Genomic DNA, 16,994 nt, shown 5'->3' on the forward strand with positions numbered 1-16,994 from the left:
GTGCATTTAAGAGATGTCTTTTCTACTAATCACATCCCTTCTCAAGGGTAATACATAGTGGACTAAGATCTAGGAATGCTTTAGAAATGACAGAAAATGAAAATAGTTTTCTCAACAGATAGGACTTGGAGAAGACAGAATATACAAGAGAACAAATCTGAAATGACTCTATAGACTTAACATCAGCAAAGAAAATTTTGAGAAGACAAAATTGAATTATCTGCAATGGAGAAAATGTAGTCAACCTATCTCAATCTGTCAACCAAGAGAGGTAAAAAAGGAGTTCAGGGTGGAGCCAGGATGGCAGCGTGTGTAGAGCAGTGGAAATCTCCTCCCCAAAACACATAGATCTATGAAAATACAACAAAGAAAATTTCCTAAAATAGACACCAGAGGACAGAGGACAACATCCAGACCACATCCACACCTGCAAAAACCCAGCGCCTTACAAAGGGGGAAAGATACAAGCCCCGGCCCAGCGGGACCCGAGCACCCCTCCCCCTGGCTCCCGGCGGGTGGAAATAAACCGGAGTGGTTTTTTTTGCGGGGGGGGGGGTGGGAGGGAGTGCTTTTTGGAAGTCTTAAAGGGACAGGGACCCCAGTGCTAGGGAGGCAGGGCAGCAGGACTGGTGAGCGGATGCCTGGGACCGGCGCCTGAGGACAAAGAATATCGCGCGTTTTTTTTTTTTTTTTTTTGGTGGGTGCTTTTTGGAAGCCTTAAAGGGATGGGGAACCGGATCCCAGGGAGGCACGGCGGCGGGATCGGTTGGCGGATGCCTGAGACCGGCGCCTGAGGACATAGAAAATCGCGTGTTTTTCCCCCTTTTTTTTTTTCTTTTTGGCAAGTGCTTTTTGGAAGCCTTAAAGGGACAGGGACCCCAATACCAGCGAAACAGGGCAGCAAGACTAGTGAACGGGTGCCTGAATCCAGTGCCTGGGGACAAAGAAAATCATGCATTTTTCCCAATACTAGGGAGGCAGGGCGGCGGGACCAGTGGGTGGGGGCCTGGGGCCGGCACCTGAGGACAAACAAAACCACGCGTCTATCCCTTTTTTTTTTGGTGAGTGCTTTTTTGAAGCCTTGAAGGGACGGGGACCCCAATACCAGGGAGGCAGGGCAGCAAGACCGGTGGGCGGGTGCCTGGGACCGGCGCCTGAGGACAAAGAAAATCACATGTTTCTCCCTTTTTTTTTCTTTTTGGCGAGTGCTTTTTGGAGACCTTAGGGGGACAGGGACGCCAGTGGCAGGGAGGCAGGAAGGCAGGGCCAGTGAGCGGGTGCCTGGGACCGGCACCTGAGGACAAAGAAAATCACGTGTCTTTTCTTTTTTTTTTTCATTTTCCTCTTTCGTTGTTGCTGTTGTTGTTTTGGTTTGGAGACTGCTTTTTCGAAGTCTTAAAGGGGCAGGACAGCACACATAGACCAGAGGCAGGGAATCTGGGGATCTCTGGGCACTCTAACCCCCTGGGCAACAGGGAGCACAGAGGTCCCTTACGGAGATAAATAGTCTCCCGACGGCTACCACTCTAACGGGGCTCCACCATTTTAGAGGAGCAGCCCCAGCCAGGCAACACCCACAGCAACAGTGGAGATAAACTCCATAGCAAACGGGCAGGTAGCAGAAGCCCTGTCTGCAAAGAGCTGACAAGCATAGGCCATTAGAGGTCGCTATTCTCCCAGGAGAGGAAGGCCATGAACCAACAAGAAGGGAAGCTCTTCCAGTGGTCATTCGTACCAGCTCTGCAAACTATCTCTATCACCATGAAAAGGCAAAACTATAGGAAGACAAAGATCACAGAGGCAACACCTGAGAAGGAGACAGACCTAACCAGTCCTCCTGAAAAAGAATTCAAAATAAAAATCATGTACATGCTGACAGAGATGCAGAGACAAATGCAAGAGCAATGGGATGAGATGCAGAGAAAAATGCAAGAGCAATGGGATGAAGTCCGGAGGGAGATCACAGATGTCAGGAAGGAGATCACAGAAGTGAAACAATCCCTGGAAGGATTTATAAGCAGAATGGATAAGATGCAAGAGGCCATTGAAGGAATAGAAACCAGAGAACAAGAACATATAGAAGCTGACATAGAGAGAGATAAAAGGATCTCCAGGAATGAAACAACACTAAGCGAACTATGTGACCAATCCAAAAGGAATAATATTCGTATTATAGGGGTACCAGAAGAAGAAGAAAGAGGAAAATGGATAGAAAGTCTCTTTGAAGAAATAATTGCTGAAAACTTCCCCAAACTGGGGGAGGAAAAAATCGAACAGACCACGGAATTACACAGAACCCCCAACAGAAAGGATCCAAGGAGGACAACACCAAGACACATAATAATTAAAATGGCAAGGATCAAGGACAAGGAAAGAGTTTTAAAGGCAGCTAGAGAGAAAAAGGTCACCTATAAAGGAAAACCCATCAGGCTAACATCAGACTTCCCGACTGAAACCCTACAGGCCAGAAGAGAATGGCATGACATATATAATGCAATGAAACAGAGGGGCCTTGAACCAAGGATACTGTATCCAGCACGACTATCATTTAAATATCATGGCGGGATTAAACAATTCCCAGACAAGCAAAAGCTGAGGGAATTTGCTTCCCACAAACCACCTCTACAGGGCATCCTACAGGGACTGCTCTAGATGGGAGCACTCCTAAAAAGAGCACACAACAAAACACACAACATATAAAGAATGGAGGAGGAGGAATAAGAAGGGAGAGAAGAATAGAATCTCTAGACAGTGTATATAACAGCTCAATAAGTGAGCTAAGATAGGCAGTAAGATACGAAAGAAGCTAACCTTGAACCTTTGGTAACCACGAATCTAAAGCCTGAAATGGCAATAAGTACATATCTCTCAATAGTCACCCTAAATGTAAATGGACTTAATGCACCAATCAAAAGACACAGAGTAATAGAATGGATAAAAAAGCAAGACCCATCTATATGCTGCTTACAAGAAACTCACCTTAAACTCAAAGACAGGCACAGACTAAAAGTCAAGGGATGGAACAACATATTTCAGGCAAAAACAGTGAGAAGAAAGCAGGGGTTGCAGTACTAATATCAGACAAAATAGACTTCAAAACAAAGAAAGTAACAAGAGATAAAGAAGGACACTACATAATGATAAAGGGCTCAGTCCAACAAGAGGATATAACCATTCTAAATATATATGCACCCAATACAGGAGCACCAGCATATGTGAAACAAATACTAACAGAACTAACGAGGGAAATAGACTGCAATGCATTCATTGTAGGAGACTTCAACACACCACTCACCCCAAAGGATAGATCCACCGGGCAGAAAATAAGTAAGGACACACAGCCAATGAACAACACACCAGAACAGATGGACCTAATAGACATCTATAGAACTCTACATCCAAAAGCAACAGGATATACATTCTTCTCAAGTGCACATGGAACATTCTCCAGAATAGACCACATACTAGCTCACAAAAAGAGCCTCAGTAAATTCCAAAATATTGAAATTCTACCAACCAATTTTTCAGACCACAAAGGTATAAAAGTAGAAATAAATTCTACAAAGAAAACATAAAGGCTCACAAACACATGGAGGCTTAACAACATGCTACTAAATAATCAATGGATCAATGAACAAATCAAAATAGAGATCAAGGAATATATAGAAACAAATGACAACAACAACACAAAGCCTCAACTTCTGTGGGACGCAGCGAAAGCAGTCTTAAGAGGAAAGTATATAGCAATCCAGGCACACTTGAAGAAGGAAGAACAATCCCAAATGAATAGCCTAACATCACAATTATCGAAACTGGAAAAACAAGAACAAATGAGGCCTAAAGTCAGCAGAAGGAGGGACATAATAAAGATCAGAGAAGAAATAAACAAAATTGAGAAGAATAAAACAATAGCAAAAATCAATGAAACCAAGAACTGGTTCTTTGAGAAAATAAACAAAATAGATAAGCCTCTAGCCAAACTTATTAAGAGAAAAAGAGAATCAACACAAATCAACATAATCAGAAATGAGAATGGAAAAATCACGACAGACTCCACACAAATACAAAGAATTATTAAAGACTACTATGAAAACCTATATGTCAACAAGCTGGAAAACCTAGAAGAAATGGACAACTTCCTAGAAAAATACAACCTCCCAAGACTGACCAAGGAAGAAACACAAAAGTTAAACAAACCAATTACGAGCAAAGAAATTGAAATGGTAATCAAAAAACTACCCAAGAACAAAACCCCGGTGCCGGACGGATTTACCTCAGAATTTTATCAGACACACAGAGAAGACATAATACCCATTCTCCTTAAAGTGTTCCAAAAAATAGAAGAGGAGGAAATACTCCCAAACTCATTCTATGAAGCCAACATCACCCTAATACCAAAACCAGGAAAAGACCCCACTAAAAAAGAAAATTACAGACCAATATCCCTGATGAATGTAGATGCAAAAATACTCAATAAAATATTAGCAAACAGAATTCAACAGTATATCAAAAGGATCATACACCATGACCAAGTGGGGTTCATCCCAGGGATGCAAGGATGGTACAACATTCGAAAATCCATCAATATCATCCACCACATCAACAAAAAGAAAGACAAAAACTACATGATCATCTCCATAGATGCTGAAAAAGCATTTGACAAAATTCAACATCCATTCATGATAAAAACTCTCAGCAAAATGGGAATAGAGGGCAAGTACCTCAACATAATAAAGGCCATATATGATAAACCCACAGCCAGCATTATACTGAACAGTGAGAAGCTGAAAGCATTTCCTCTGAGATCGGGAACCAGACAGGGATGCCCACTCTCCCCACTGTTATTTAACATAGTACTGGAGGTCCTAGCCAGGGCAATTAGACAAAACAAAGAAATACAAGGAATCCAGATTGGTAAAGAAGAAGTTAAACTGTCACTATTTGCAGATGATATGATACTGTACATAAAAACCCTAAAGACTCCACTCCAAAACTGCTAGAACTGATATCGGAATACAGCAAAGTTGCAGGATACAAAATTAACACACAGAAATCTGTGTCTTTCTTATACACTAAGAATGAACCAATAGAAAGAGAAATCAGGAAAACAATTCCATCCACCATTGCATCAAAAAGAATAAAATACCTAGGAATAAACCTAACCAAAGAAGTGAAAGACTTATACTCTGAAAACTACAAGTCACTCTTAAGAAAAATTAAAGGGGACACTAATAAATGGAAACTCATCCCATGCTCATGGCTAGGAAGAATTAATATCGTCAAAATGGCCATCCTGCCCAAAGCAATATACAGATTTGATGCAATCCCTCTCAAATTACCAGCAACATTCTTCAATGAATTGGAACAAATAATTCAAAAATTCATATGGAAACACCAAAGACCCCGAATAGCCAAAGCAATCCTGAGAAAGAAGAATAAAGTAGGGAGGATCTCACTCCCCAACTTCAAGCTCTACTACAGAGCCATAGTAATCAAGACAATTTGGTACTGGCACAAGAACAGAGCCACAGACCAGTGGAACAGATTAGAGACTCCAGAAATTAACCCAAACATATATGGTCAATTAATATTTGATAAAGGAGCCATGGACATACAATGGGGAAATGACAGTCTCTTCAACAGATGGTGCTGGCAAAACTGGACAGCTACATGTAGGAGAATGAAACTGGACCATTGTCTCACCCCATATACAAAGGTAAACTCAAAATGGATCAAAGACCTGAATGTAAGTCATGAAACCATTAAACTCTTGGAAAAAAACATAGGCAAAAACCTCTTAGACATAAACATGAGTGACCTCTTCTTGAACATATCTCTCCGGGCAAGGAAAACAACAGCAAAAATGAGCAAGTGGGACTACATTAAGCTGAAAAGCTTCTGTACAGCGAAAGACACCATCAATAGAACAAAAAGGAACCCTACAGTATGGGAGAATATATTTGAAAATGACAGATCCGATAAAGCCTTGACGTCCAGAATATATAAAGAGCTCACATGCCTCAACAAACAAAAAACAAATAACCCAATTAAAAAATGGGCAGAGGAACTGAACAGACAGTTCTCCAAAAAAGAAATACAGATGGCCAACAGACACATGAAAAGATGCTCCACATCGCTAATTATCAGGGAAATGCAAATTAAAACTACAATGAGGTATCACCTCACACCAGTAAGGATGGCTGCCATCCAAAAGACAAACAACAACAAATGTTGGCGAGGCTGTGGAGAAAGGGGAACCCTCCTACACTGCTGGTGGGAATGTAAATTAGTTCAACCATTGTGGAAAGCAGTATGGAGGTGCATCAAAATGCTCAAAACAGACCTACCATTTGACCCAGGAATTTCACTCCTAGGAATTTACCCTAAGAATGCAGCAATCAAGTTTGAGAGTGACGGATGCACCCCTATGTTTATCGCAGCACTATTTACAATAGCCAAGAATTGTAAGCAACCTAAATGTTCATCGGTAGATGAATGGATAAAGAAGATGTGGTACATATACACAATGGAATACTACTCAGCCATAAGAAGTGGAAAAATCCAACCATTTGCAGCAACATGGATGGAGCGGGAGAGTGTTATGCTTAGTGAAATAAGCCAAGCGGAGAAAGAGAAATACCAAATGATTTCACTCATCTGAGGAGTATAAGAACAAAGGAAAAACTGAAGGAACAAAACAGCAGCGGTATTACAGAACCCAAAAATGGACTAACAGGTACCAAAGGGAAAGGAACTGGGGAGGATGGGTGGGCAGGGAGGGATAAGGGGGGGAAGAAGAAGGGAGGTATTAAGATTAGCATGCATGGGGGTTGGGAGAAAGGGGAGGGTGGGCTATACAACACAGAGAGGACAAGTAGTGATTCTGCAACATTTTGCTAAGCTGATGGACAGTAACCGTAATGTGGTTTTTAGGGGCGACCTGATATAGGGGAGAGCATAGTAAACATAGTATTCTTCATGTAAGTGTAGATTAAAGATTAAAAAAAAAAAGAGAGAAACAAAAGGGAGATTACTCCTTGATAGGATAAAACTATTGGTAAATCAAAGATCAACGCATGCTTTAAACATTCTTAATGTTGATCACTTAAAGGGTGTCAGATGATCAGCTATGGAGGTACTCTTTTCTGATAATATTCCTTTCTCTAAATAAAAAAAAAAAAAAAGCAGTTCCTGTGTGCTGACCTCCAATAAGTTCTACACAGTGGTATAGAGGGCATGTCAAAGTGTGGGCAAAGGGTCTGTTTGTTTCTAAGCAGAAAGCTTGGCTACCCAGAAAATGAACTAAGATACGATATGAGGAGGAGCTTCCGGCATCAGCACTCTCTGGAGGACTTGTGCCGGGGGACGATCATCAAAAAGCCTCCACAGGGATCCGGATGATGCTGTGGTTGTGGCTGCATCCACCCCACCGTTTCCTGGACTTGCCATTGGAATGAGGAGGGAGATGTCTAGGCTGGCATGTGCATACAGTGAGACAAAGAATTTGACCAGATCTGTACTGTTGGAACTCAACCAGGAGTTGGGAGGGGTGCAAGTTGTAGCACTCCAAAATCTTATGACTATAGACTATCTACGGTTAAAAGAACATATGAGATGTGAACAGATCCCAGAAATGGGTTGCTTTAATTTGTCTGATTTCTCTCAGACTGCTCAAGTACAGTTGGACAATATCCATCATATCATAGACAAATTTTCACAAATGCCTAGGGTGCCTAACTGGGTTTCTTGGCTTCACTGGAGATGGCTGGTAATTATAGATTTGCTTAGTTTATGTCACCATATTCCTATTATGTTAATATGTGTGTGCAAGTTAGTTAGTAGTTTAAAACTTATACATGCTTAAGGTACTCTACAAGAAGATATGTCAAAAAATAATCAATCCTCCCATGTTTTCTTCCATATGCTACCTCTATAGCTTTTCTTCTTCCTTCCTAATTACAACCCTTAAATAGAATTCGTGCCTCATATTGAATTTACCAAGCATCATAATTCCTCCAGGTGGTAAAGATACCTTGAGACAAGTGCTGGGCATAGAAGCCACAGGGCATAAATCTGCAAAGAAGTAAAAAGCTAACCTTTGCAAACAATATGGCTTCTCTCTCACTTACCAACTTTACATCTCCCTGTATGGCCCCGGAAGATGACTGGTTAGCCAGAGACGGGTAAGATTCCTCAAGGGAGGAACAACCTAAGACAGGCACAGTCGCAGGGGGGTCATCAGGTGAGAAATTGAGGATCAACAGAGGTGAGGCTCAGAACCTCACCCCCCCTGTTTTGAGAGAAATCTTCTGCATCCGTGGATGTTTTGCTGCCCTTTTCTAGCTTGGATTAATACTTAGTCCATAGGCACACACCTGATCATCTACATTTGCCCTCTTACAGCACTAAACTATGTTTTCTACCTTTATCTTGCATCTACCTACCACTTCAGCATTTTATTAAAAATAAAAATAATAATAATAATAAAGGGAGAAATGTGGGATCCACATATAAATCAAATATAAAAATCAAATGAATATTCATATTTGACCTGATTGTTTATAGTTCATAATGCATGATCAAAACCGAAAGTTTCTGTGATGAATGCCCTTGTACTGTTCACCATGTAAGAATTTATTCACTATGTAAGAATTCGTTCACCATGTAAGAACTTGTTCGTTATGCTTCAGAAGATTGGAGACTGACGAGAATTAGGCTTGAGATGGATTAATGATTGTGCATTGAGCATTGACCCCCCTATACAGAATTTTATTGTTGTTAACAACCATTTGATCAATAAATATGAGATGCCCTCTCAAAAAAAAAAATGTATGATACTCTAGGGAAATGGAAACACAGACTGGATTCTTGAAGATATTAAGGTGAGTTAATTGGTATTGTTTTGTTTTTCTCCTAAAGGCCCCTTCTTTTAGAGATTCCAAAATATATACAAATGGAATGTTCTTATATATGAGATTTGCATCAGAATTAAGCAGACATTGGGAATGAGTGGGGTAGAGATGAGACAAGGCTGGCCTTGAGTTGATAATTGCAGAAACTGGGAGATAACATACACGGGAGTTCATTATACATTTTGGTCTACGCTTGTATGTATTTGAAAATTTCAATAATAAATGATTACATCTTAAAAATAAAAATAAATAAAAAATTAAAAAAAGGAGTTCAGAGAGGTAATATAAAAGGCTGGCTATTGAGATCTTATGTTTTAATATTTTAATATTACTATTTTGGCTTGTAAAGCTTGAGTATAGCATTTTGCATGTGTAGTTTTTACTGGTTGAAAATTGGGAGCAATCTACTGAGCATATCTCTGTGGTTGTAGTCACATTACATAAGCATTTATTGATAAAACATTAAAAGCAGAGAATCTCTTACTCAGGCACTTCCCAAAACAAAAACAACTACCCACAGCATCAAGGAAAAAGATTATATTTCTAGGGTCAAAAGATGTAAACCTAGGTCCCAGCCATACTACTCAGAAAAAACAAAAAATAAAATAAAAAGGCACAATCTTAAATTAAGATTTAAAGAATATTTATAGATAGATATAGGATGTATGACCCCAGGCAGTTAGGAAGCAAAATTTGCAACATCCTGTGCAATTAATTACCACCACCTAAAACAGAGAGGCAGAGCTTCTCCTAAAACTTGTGATTTGAAAGTCATACAAAAATATTTGTTTTCTTATGTCATCTCAACCACATACTCCATATTCCCTTGTTCATGAAGAAGAAAAATCTAAGCACAAGATAACCAGGTTTATTAGTACAAAAGTTTGTGACACTCTGAAATTCGTTCTGCTACAGGATTTGCAGGACCTAGGGAGAATAATGAGTTAGGACCAGTGCATTTAAAATACTAGATAGAGAAGTTTTTTTTTTTTAACTAAAACCTACAAGATAGGATTAGTGCCTATAGGGAGAAAAGAATCTTTCTCAGATACCTAATATCCATGATGCCTAGCTCTAAGTACATGTCAAAAAGTTAGAAATATCCTAAGGCAATGAAAGTTTTAAAAACAAATGGTATTATTCAATTTTGCTGTTTTAAAACTCAGACAGGCCAGACCCTGAAGGCTGATGGGAACAGCCAAATTCAACATATAATGATTCCATGATTTAATCCTTTCATTAACTAAAGAAAGTCAAGCTCCATTAGCATTAGTAGAGAGAGGCTTAAAAAAGAAATTGGAAAGGGATCTAGCACTTCATATTACAATATATGATCAAGCTCTTTCAAAAACCAAAGCTCATTGTCTAAAAATTGATCATAGATTAATATATTAAGATTTAATTTATGTGTTAAACCTGTTCCTATGTTGCATCTTGTCTTTAAAGAAATAATGGAACTACCTAAATGAACTGGCCTATATTTAAAAGGTTTGAGTCATTTTGGTCTACTTGTATAAAATGATAAAAAAGCCAACTAGTTAATACCACTATTAGACCAACAATTTAAAAGTTGTGTTGTCAGCAATGAAGAATGTGATTTCAGAATTATAATGAAAACTCTCCTATAATAACTCACAGAAATGATATAAATGGATATGATGGTATGGGAAAGGTAGACAGTATTTCAAAGATAATATTTGAATTCTAGTTATATACAAAAACACATTGAGAGCTGACAAATTGTTCTTTGCCACAACCTATTAGTCACATACATCCCCAAAAAAGATATAGATTTTTGAGATTTGAAGCTATCGTGGAAAAGATCTAATTTAGCTTCTCATTTAAGTATTCCTATATAATAGTTTTCCAATTTGTTTGTAATTTAGAAAGCACAATCTTATTCCACCATTTCTTTTCCTTACAATTTATCTGTTAAAGAAACTGGGACAGTCATTATTTATTACTGCATAAACTGTACTCAGTAGCAATCAAGAAAACTTCATTTTTCTCCAATCACTACACCCAAACATTCTCCTCTACCCATAACAGAATCTCCTTCAGATTTCTTTTCATAACATGTCACCATCGGGTATTAAAAGTTCAAAATCAGAGAAGTATTAGAAATAAAAATAAAAATTTCAAAGTCTAAATCAAAGCATTAATCTCAAATTCAGTTTAGAGCTTCTCCCCTCCTGCCCGCTCAGTAATAACTCTTGGTGTGTGGGAAGAGGAGAAGCAGTAGGAAGATACACTCCTTTCTTCTCTCCCCACTCTACCCCTATCTTTGCCCTCTGCATTTCTGGAACCTTGGAGATGGCAAGGATCAAAAATAGAAGTCCTCTTTATAGTTTTCATTTGACTATTAAATGCACTCTGCATGGTGAGCTTCCAAATATTGGCTGTCAGAAGATATATCTGCGGATGCTTGGGAGACCCTCAGTAAGGTTCTATGGCTTACGTTTCCTGCAATGGAGAGTAAACTCTTCAACCAACCTGTTATAAACACCACAACCCCTTCTCAGCTTTGCCCCGGGAGGCAGCCCTCTTAGATAGGGGCCACTTGGCTCCTAGGAGTTACAGTGGCAGAGCAACTTGACAAACTGCTGGCCCCTTTCTCCTTGTCCTGTAGTCAAGGGCAGACCTACTTAGGTTCCTATCTTTACTCATCCCCAGAGGAGAAGCAGAGACCTGATATTAGCACACTTTGCTCCAAATGATGCAGGTCCACATGTCATGTTCTTTTGAAAAAATGCTTAGATTCTGCTCAGATAGAGGCATGGGAAAAGCCCACTGGTTTCTGCAATTTTACAAGAATCCAGCCAGGGACTGATATGTCAATCCACCGCTTTGTAGATAATTTTTATAAGCAGTTCTCTAGGGTCCCTAACACTTGCCTTGTGGGTGAGAGAAGCATCTCCCTTACTACCCTCTAAAAGAAGAGAAAGAAATGCCACACTGCTTTGTACTCCTATGAATCCCCTTCAAAGGATCTTAAATGAATCTCTCTTCTAAATAGACCAAGGCAGATGACAGGATTGGGATCTGACCAACTTGCAGGAATTCCTGTGCAGCTGGGTCTGGCACCTCTCTTGAAGTGTGGAGGTAATTGTCACCCAATGTCCTAAGCTCTGAAGTCTCAAATTTTAAAATAACAGAACATCTCCCACTCCATATGTTGTTATAGATGTAAAGTGACTTTTGAATAAAGCTCCTCTAATGAGAATTTGTCTTTATAAATTGCCACCCAATGTCTGCAAAAGATAAATACAAAATAAAGGGCTTGAAGACCATCACCCTAAATGATTATGTGCTTTAGAAAGAAACAATTCTTTTACTGAGCTTCTTCTGTGATCAAGCCCAGGTGGAAAGGATGTAAGGCAAAGGTAATTAAAAAGGGCCACAAAAGCAAGAACACCACAACAATATCCTAAGTGCATTCTTCCTGGTGTAAATAAAGCCATCTGCTTCAGTCACCGCACTAGCAAACTAGTCCAGGCACCATATCACACTAGAATATAAAACCCATATTCTAGTAAACTTGGTAAATGTATTTTGAATTAGCAATGAATTAGGATATTATATCTATTAGCTAATTAGAAAAGCTTGAGTATTCATATTTGGAAGATAAATAATTCATGACACTTTAAGATTTAGGGAAGAAAACAACTATTAGATATTACCCTAGTTTTTAAAAATATTTTCTAAGTAAATTAAATGATGAGGAAGGAAATTAATCCTGCAAATGTCACACAACTAGCTTTTTCTAGTTTTATACATAAATTCAGTTAAATAAAAGTGGGAGAAAAGCTGAGATCCAGAATCAGAAAACCTCGATTCACACTCTTGACTCCAGGACTTTCTGGCTGTGTAATTTTAGGTAAATCACTTAATCTCACTGGCCTTGGCTTCTTAATTTGTAAATAGCAATGATAATAACATTGCAGGGTTGTTAGCCTTGCAAAGGAACGGTAAACCACTCTGCAAATATTAGCTTGCTCTCTTAAAGAAACATTTTTTTCTCTGCTCACATAGATAGAATTTACCTGAATGATTTGGAGCACAGTCCTTGAAGTCATTCAGTCTCAGTAATCACTCAAGGTCAATAAGCATTTGCTGAGCAAATAATGAAACACTTGTCCAGCCTTATTCTGTGTTAGAATCCCTAGTCAAATCATGCATCCTCTCCAAAACTCAATTTGTGGTATATGAAATATGCAAATAAGAATACGTACTTCAGTGATTCTCAATCACAGTACATATTAGAAACCCTGTAGTTTCTGATTCAGTAGGTCTCAGCTAAGGCCTGGACAAAGGCACTGAAGTCTCATAGACTATTTTGGAGGCTAACCCAGGTGGAGCTCCCTCGTAGAGTTGTAGGGATTCAGTGAGATAATGTATAAAGGAAGCACATGCTTAGTTCATATAAGTAAACAGATTATATCCTGCTTTTTAAAAACATTATATATTTATAAAAATTATTTTACACAGCATATTTAAGAAATAATCTGTGAATTACTAAAGCAGTGGTTCTCAGATTTCAGCACGATTCTAAAGAGGGGAGATGAGGAGACTTGTGAAAACAGATTGCTGGGCCCCACCCCCAGAGTCTCTCACTGCAGGTCTGAAGTGAAGCCCAAGAATTTGCATTTACAAGTTCCCAGCTGATGCTGGTGCTGCTGGTCTGAGGAGACTTTTGAGAACCACTGCATTAATCATAACATAATCATATCTAAAAAATCGTGTGCTTACAAAATAAAAATAAATAACAGGCAGAAAACACAGTATCAAAATTTTAGTTTAGTTGGCAGTGAGAATGATTTGTTTGATGACTCAAAATATAGTCTCATAAGGTTCCCCCTTAATGAAGCCTTAACTGACATATTTCCCCTAAGGTGAATGGGAAGGTCATATCTTGTAGTCACATGGCACCTTATGTGGACCTGAGATTATCATTGCATTTAACAGCTTTGTATGGAAATGAACTGATAAGGCATTACTCTCTCCCTTTTGTAGAAAGCAAGCTCTTGAAGTAAGGATCAAGTCATACTTATCTATGTACCCCCCAGAGCCTAGCATAGTGCCTGTCAACATCAAACAAAAGACTTAATGAATGAATGAATGAAAACTCAATTTGTAATAGAGTGAATTTTGTGATTCTCTTTTACATCTTACAGTAACTCCCCGGAAAAGTCTGGCAGAATACAGACAACCATCTGTCTCTCTTCTCTCTCTTTAGAGCAGTGGTTCTCAAAAAGGGAATGGGTACGCCTGGAAAGCATTCGGCAATGTTAGGAGACATTTCTGTCTGTCACAACTGGGAAGGGTCCTACTAACATTTAGTGGGCAGAGTTCAGGGATGTCACTAAACATCTACAATGCCCAGGACAGCCTCCATAACAAAGAATTGTCCCCCAAATGTCATCACTGCCTAGGTTGAGATCTTGCATAAAGGTTTCAGCCCCAGGCAAATTCACTATGGATTCAGTGAAACCGAGAAATGACAACAGAATGTCTTGGGGTAAAAGGGTTTATACCTGGCTTTATTCTCTCAGTGGTAAATTGAGCTCTAGAATCATGTCTGTAATCCACCACCATCTCTGCCTCAGCCCAGAGCACTGGGAAGAGCTCTTTATATAATGACTCAGTCAATAATAGCTTATTGCCCAGGGTATGGAATTATTAGCCTAGCAGTAGGTCAATTACATCACCAAGTAGTTTAGGGTCAGGTGAGGATCCTGGCCATAGGAACTTCCATTTCCCACAGGTGGCATTAGAGGAATCCAACTGAGACAATTAAGTAGGGATCCTAAACTCTCCCACAATCCTCCTAAACAAAAGTTCGGTCATAAACCCAAAAAAAATACCATTAGTGACAATTTACAAGTGTACATAGTTTATTTTACAGATAGCATTTTGCAAACTGAGGACTATATGGTTACACAGCTAGTTGGTAGTAGATTATAAATAAAATAGCCTCACTCTAAGCCAATAGTTTTGAAAACTTTCTTAACTCTTAGCCAGCTGATTCATTGTCTCATCAGTAGCTGCTCCACCACTGCTTGTTGATAGGCCACTTTCTTTGCCTAGGCAAACTGCCTGTGTCAGCACAGCCCTTCCCTTCAGATGTTATTTTGATAATAATTTTTATTTTTATGATTTTCTTTCATTTAGTTATCAGGCTCAACTCTTCTTTTTCAGACTAGACTATGTTTCAGGCCTGGGCAAGTTGACTATGGACTCAATGAGATCAAAGAATGACAATGGAACATTCCTGGGGTGAAAGGGTTTATACCCAACTTTATTCCCATGGTGGCAGATCAATCACTAGAATCCCATCCACTCAGAGCAAGTCTGGAAGCAGCAAGCTGGTCTCTGCCTCTGGGCCTCTCTACCCCTGCAGGCATCTCAGTCTCTGTCCTTAGAGCTGCCGCCACTCCAGCCTCTGCTCTGCTTTCCTGCAGCCCTGCAGCTGTGCCACATGTAGCACAGAGCACTGGGTGGGGCTCTTTATAGAGAGTCAATAACAACGTATTGCCCACATGTGTGTAGTGAGCTAGCCAACCAGTGCCAGGAGAGAATTCTGGCCACAGGAACCTTCACTTTATCCACAGCTTTTCTAATTATTAATTCTAATCCTGGTTAGAAACACTATAAAACATGGCCTGATTGAAAGATAATGACACAGCATCCTTGACAGTCAACAGCAACACAAATAAACAGCTGTGACCTTCCCCTTTTCTCTTTTAGAGGAGCCCTGCATGTTATTCCAGACTCTGCTCCTGGAACAGCTATCTGCAATTAATACAATCTTGGACGTTTTACTGCCTCTGGCATGCCCAGGTTTCCCTGATCTTACTGCTCTGTTTCCTGCGACCTTGCTATGGAAGCAGGCAAGCCAATGTGGGAAACAAAAGGCAAACCTGGTCAGTTGTGGATACGAATGGGAAAAAGTAAAAGAAGTGTGAAAAAACAGAGGATGATAGGGAGGCAAACTGAGGCTGAAGGTATTGTACTACCTCTGCAGTAAGAAAAAAACAGCTTTGACTAAGGTTCTATTCTGTTATTCTGTCATTTCCAGGAAAAGGGAAGTAGAAGGAAGGAAGGAAGGGAGGAAAGAAGAGAGGAAAGGAGAAAGGAGAAGAAAATGGGCACTTATTGAATACCTACTAAACAAAACAAGATGCCATGTAGTTTGCCACTTGTTATGTTACTTAATCCTTACAATAGTCCTATAAGGTAGGTATAATTGTCTCCATTTTTCAGGTAAGGAAAGTGAAATTCAAAGAGGTTAAGTAACTTGTCCAAGATCACATGGCTGGGATTTGAACACCTATCTATCTGCCCCCAAAGTCCAAGAAAAAGAAAATGAAATTTACAGTCTACTAGGGAAAAAAGATAAGCATACGTGCAATTAAAACACTGTTTGATAAATGCTCTTACAACTGAAACCCCAAGGAGGTATGGAAAAACATATTGATAAGGCAGGATTTTGGACAAAGCTCCAGGTTGAGACTTAAGGCAGAAGTAAGCAAAGTTAGAGTATGTTTCTTCCACTGCTAATACTAAGGTTGGAGGAACTGCATATGCACCTCTGCATGTACTCACACACAACATGAGTGCGCGCACACAAGCGCACACACATACAACAATATTCTTATTCCAGGCCATAAATGTAAGATGTCTGTTTCTCTTGCTCCATCTGCCATGTCATCTATAGACAACAGAGCCAATTCCAGAGCAGGTGGCAAAAAGCAACATTGGTTTTCATTGATGTGAATTCTAATCAAAGCTTGCCCAAGTTCTAGCTGTGTAACTTTGAAGTAATTTTAACTTCTCTGAGCCTAAGTTTACTCATTTGCAAAGGAACTGAAGCTAAGCCATTTGTTAAGTCTCTCCTCTTTTTAACACTCTGGAGTTTTAGCTCTGACATCACACCTCCCTAATCATAAATTGGTTGGAAACTATCTTAGAACTTTAAACTTTAATACTGATGACTATTTCAAGTTACATTATTTTTAAACTGTACTGAATCCCAGTCACATGAATTTCACAATCAATATTAAAAAGGTAAAAAAAACTGAC

General features: G+C 39.4%; 1 protein-coding gene across 3 annotated transcripts in view; it reads right to left on the reverse strand.

Moving 5' to 3' along the window:
- Positions 1 to 16,994, reverse strand: part of SLC44A5 (solute carrier family 44 member 5) — a 359,314-nt gene that overhangs the window by 316,149 nt on the left and 26,171 nt on the right. The gene's annotated exons all lie outside the window — the stretch shown is intronic.

Source organism: Manis javanica, chromosome 4 (assembly GCF_040802235.1).
Source record: "Manis javanica isolate MJ-LG chromosome 4, MJ_LKY, whole genome shotgun sequence".
NCBI classification, from domain to species: Eukaryota; Metazoa; Chordata; class Mammalia; order Pholidota; family Manidae; genus Manis; species Manis javanica.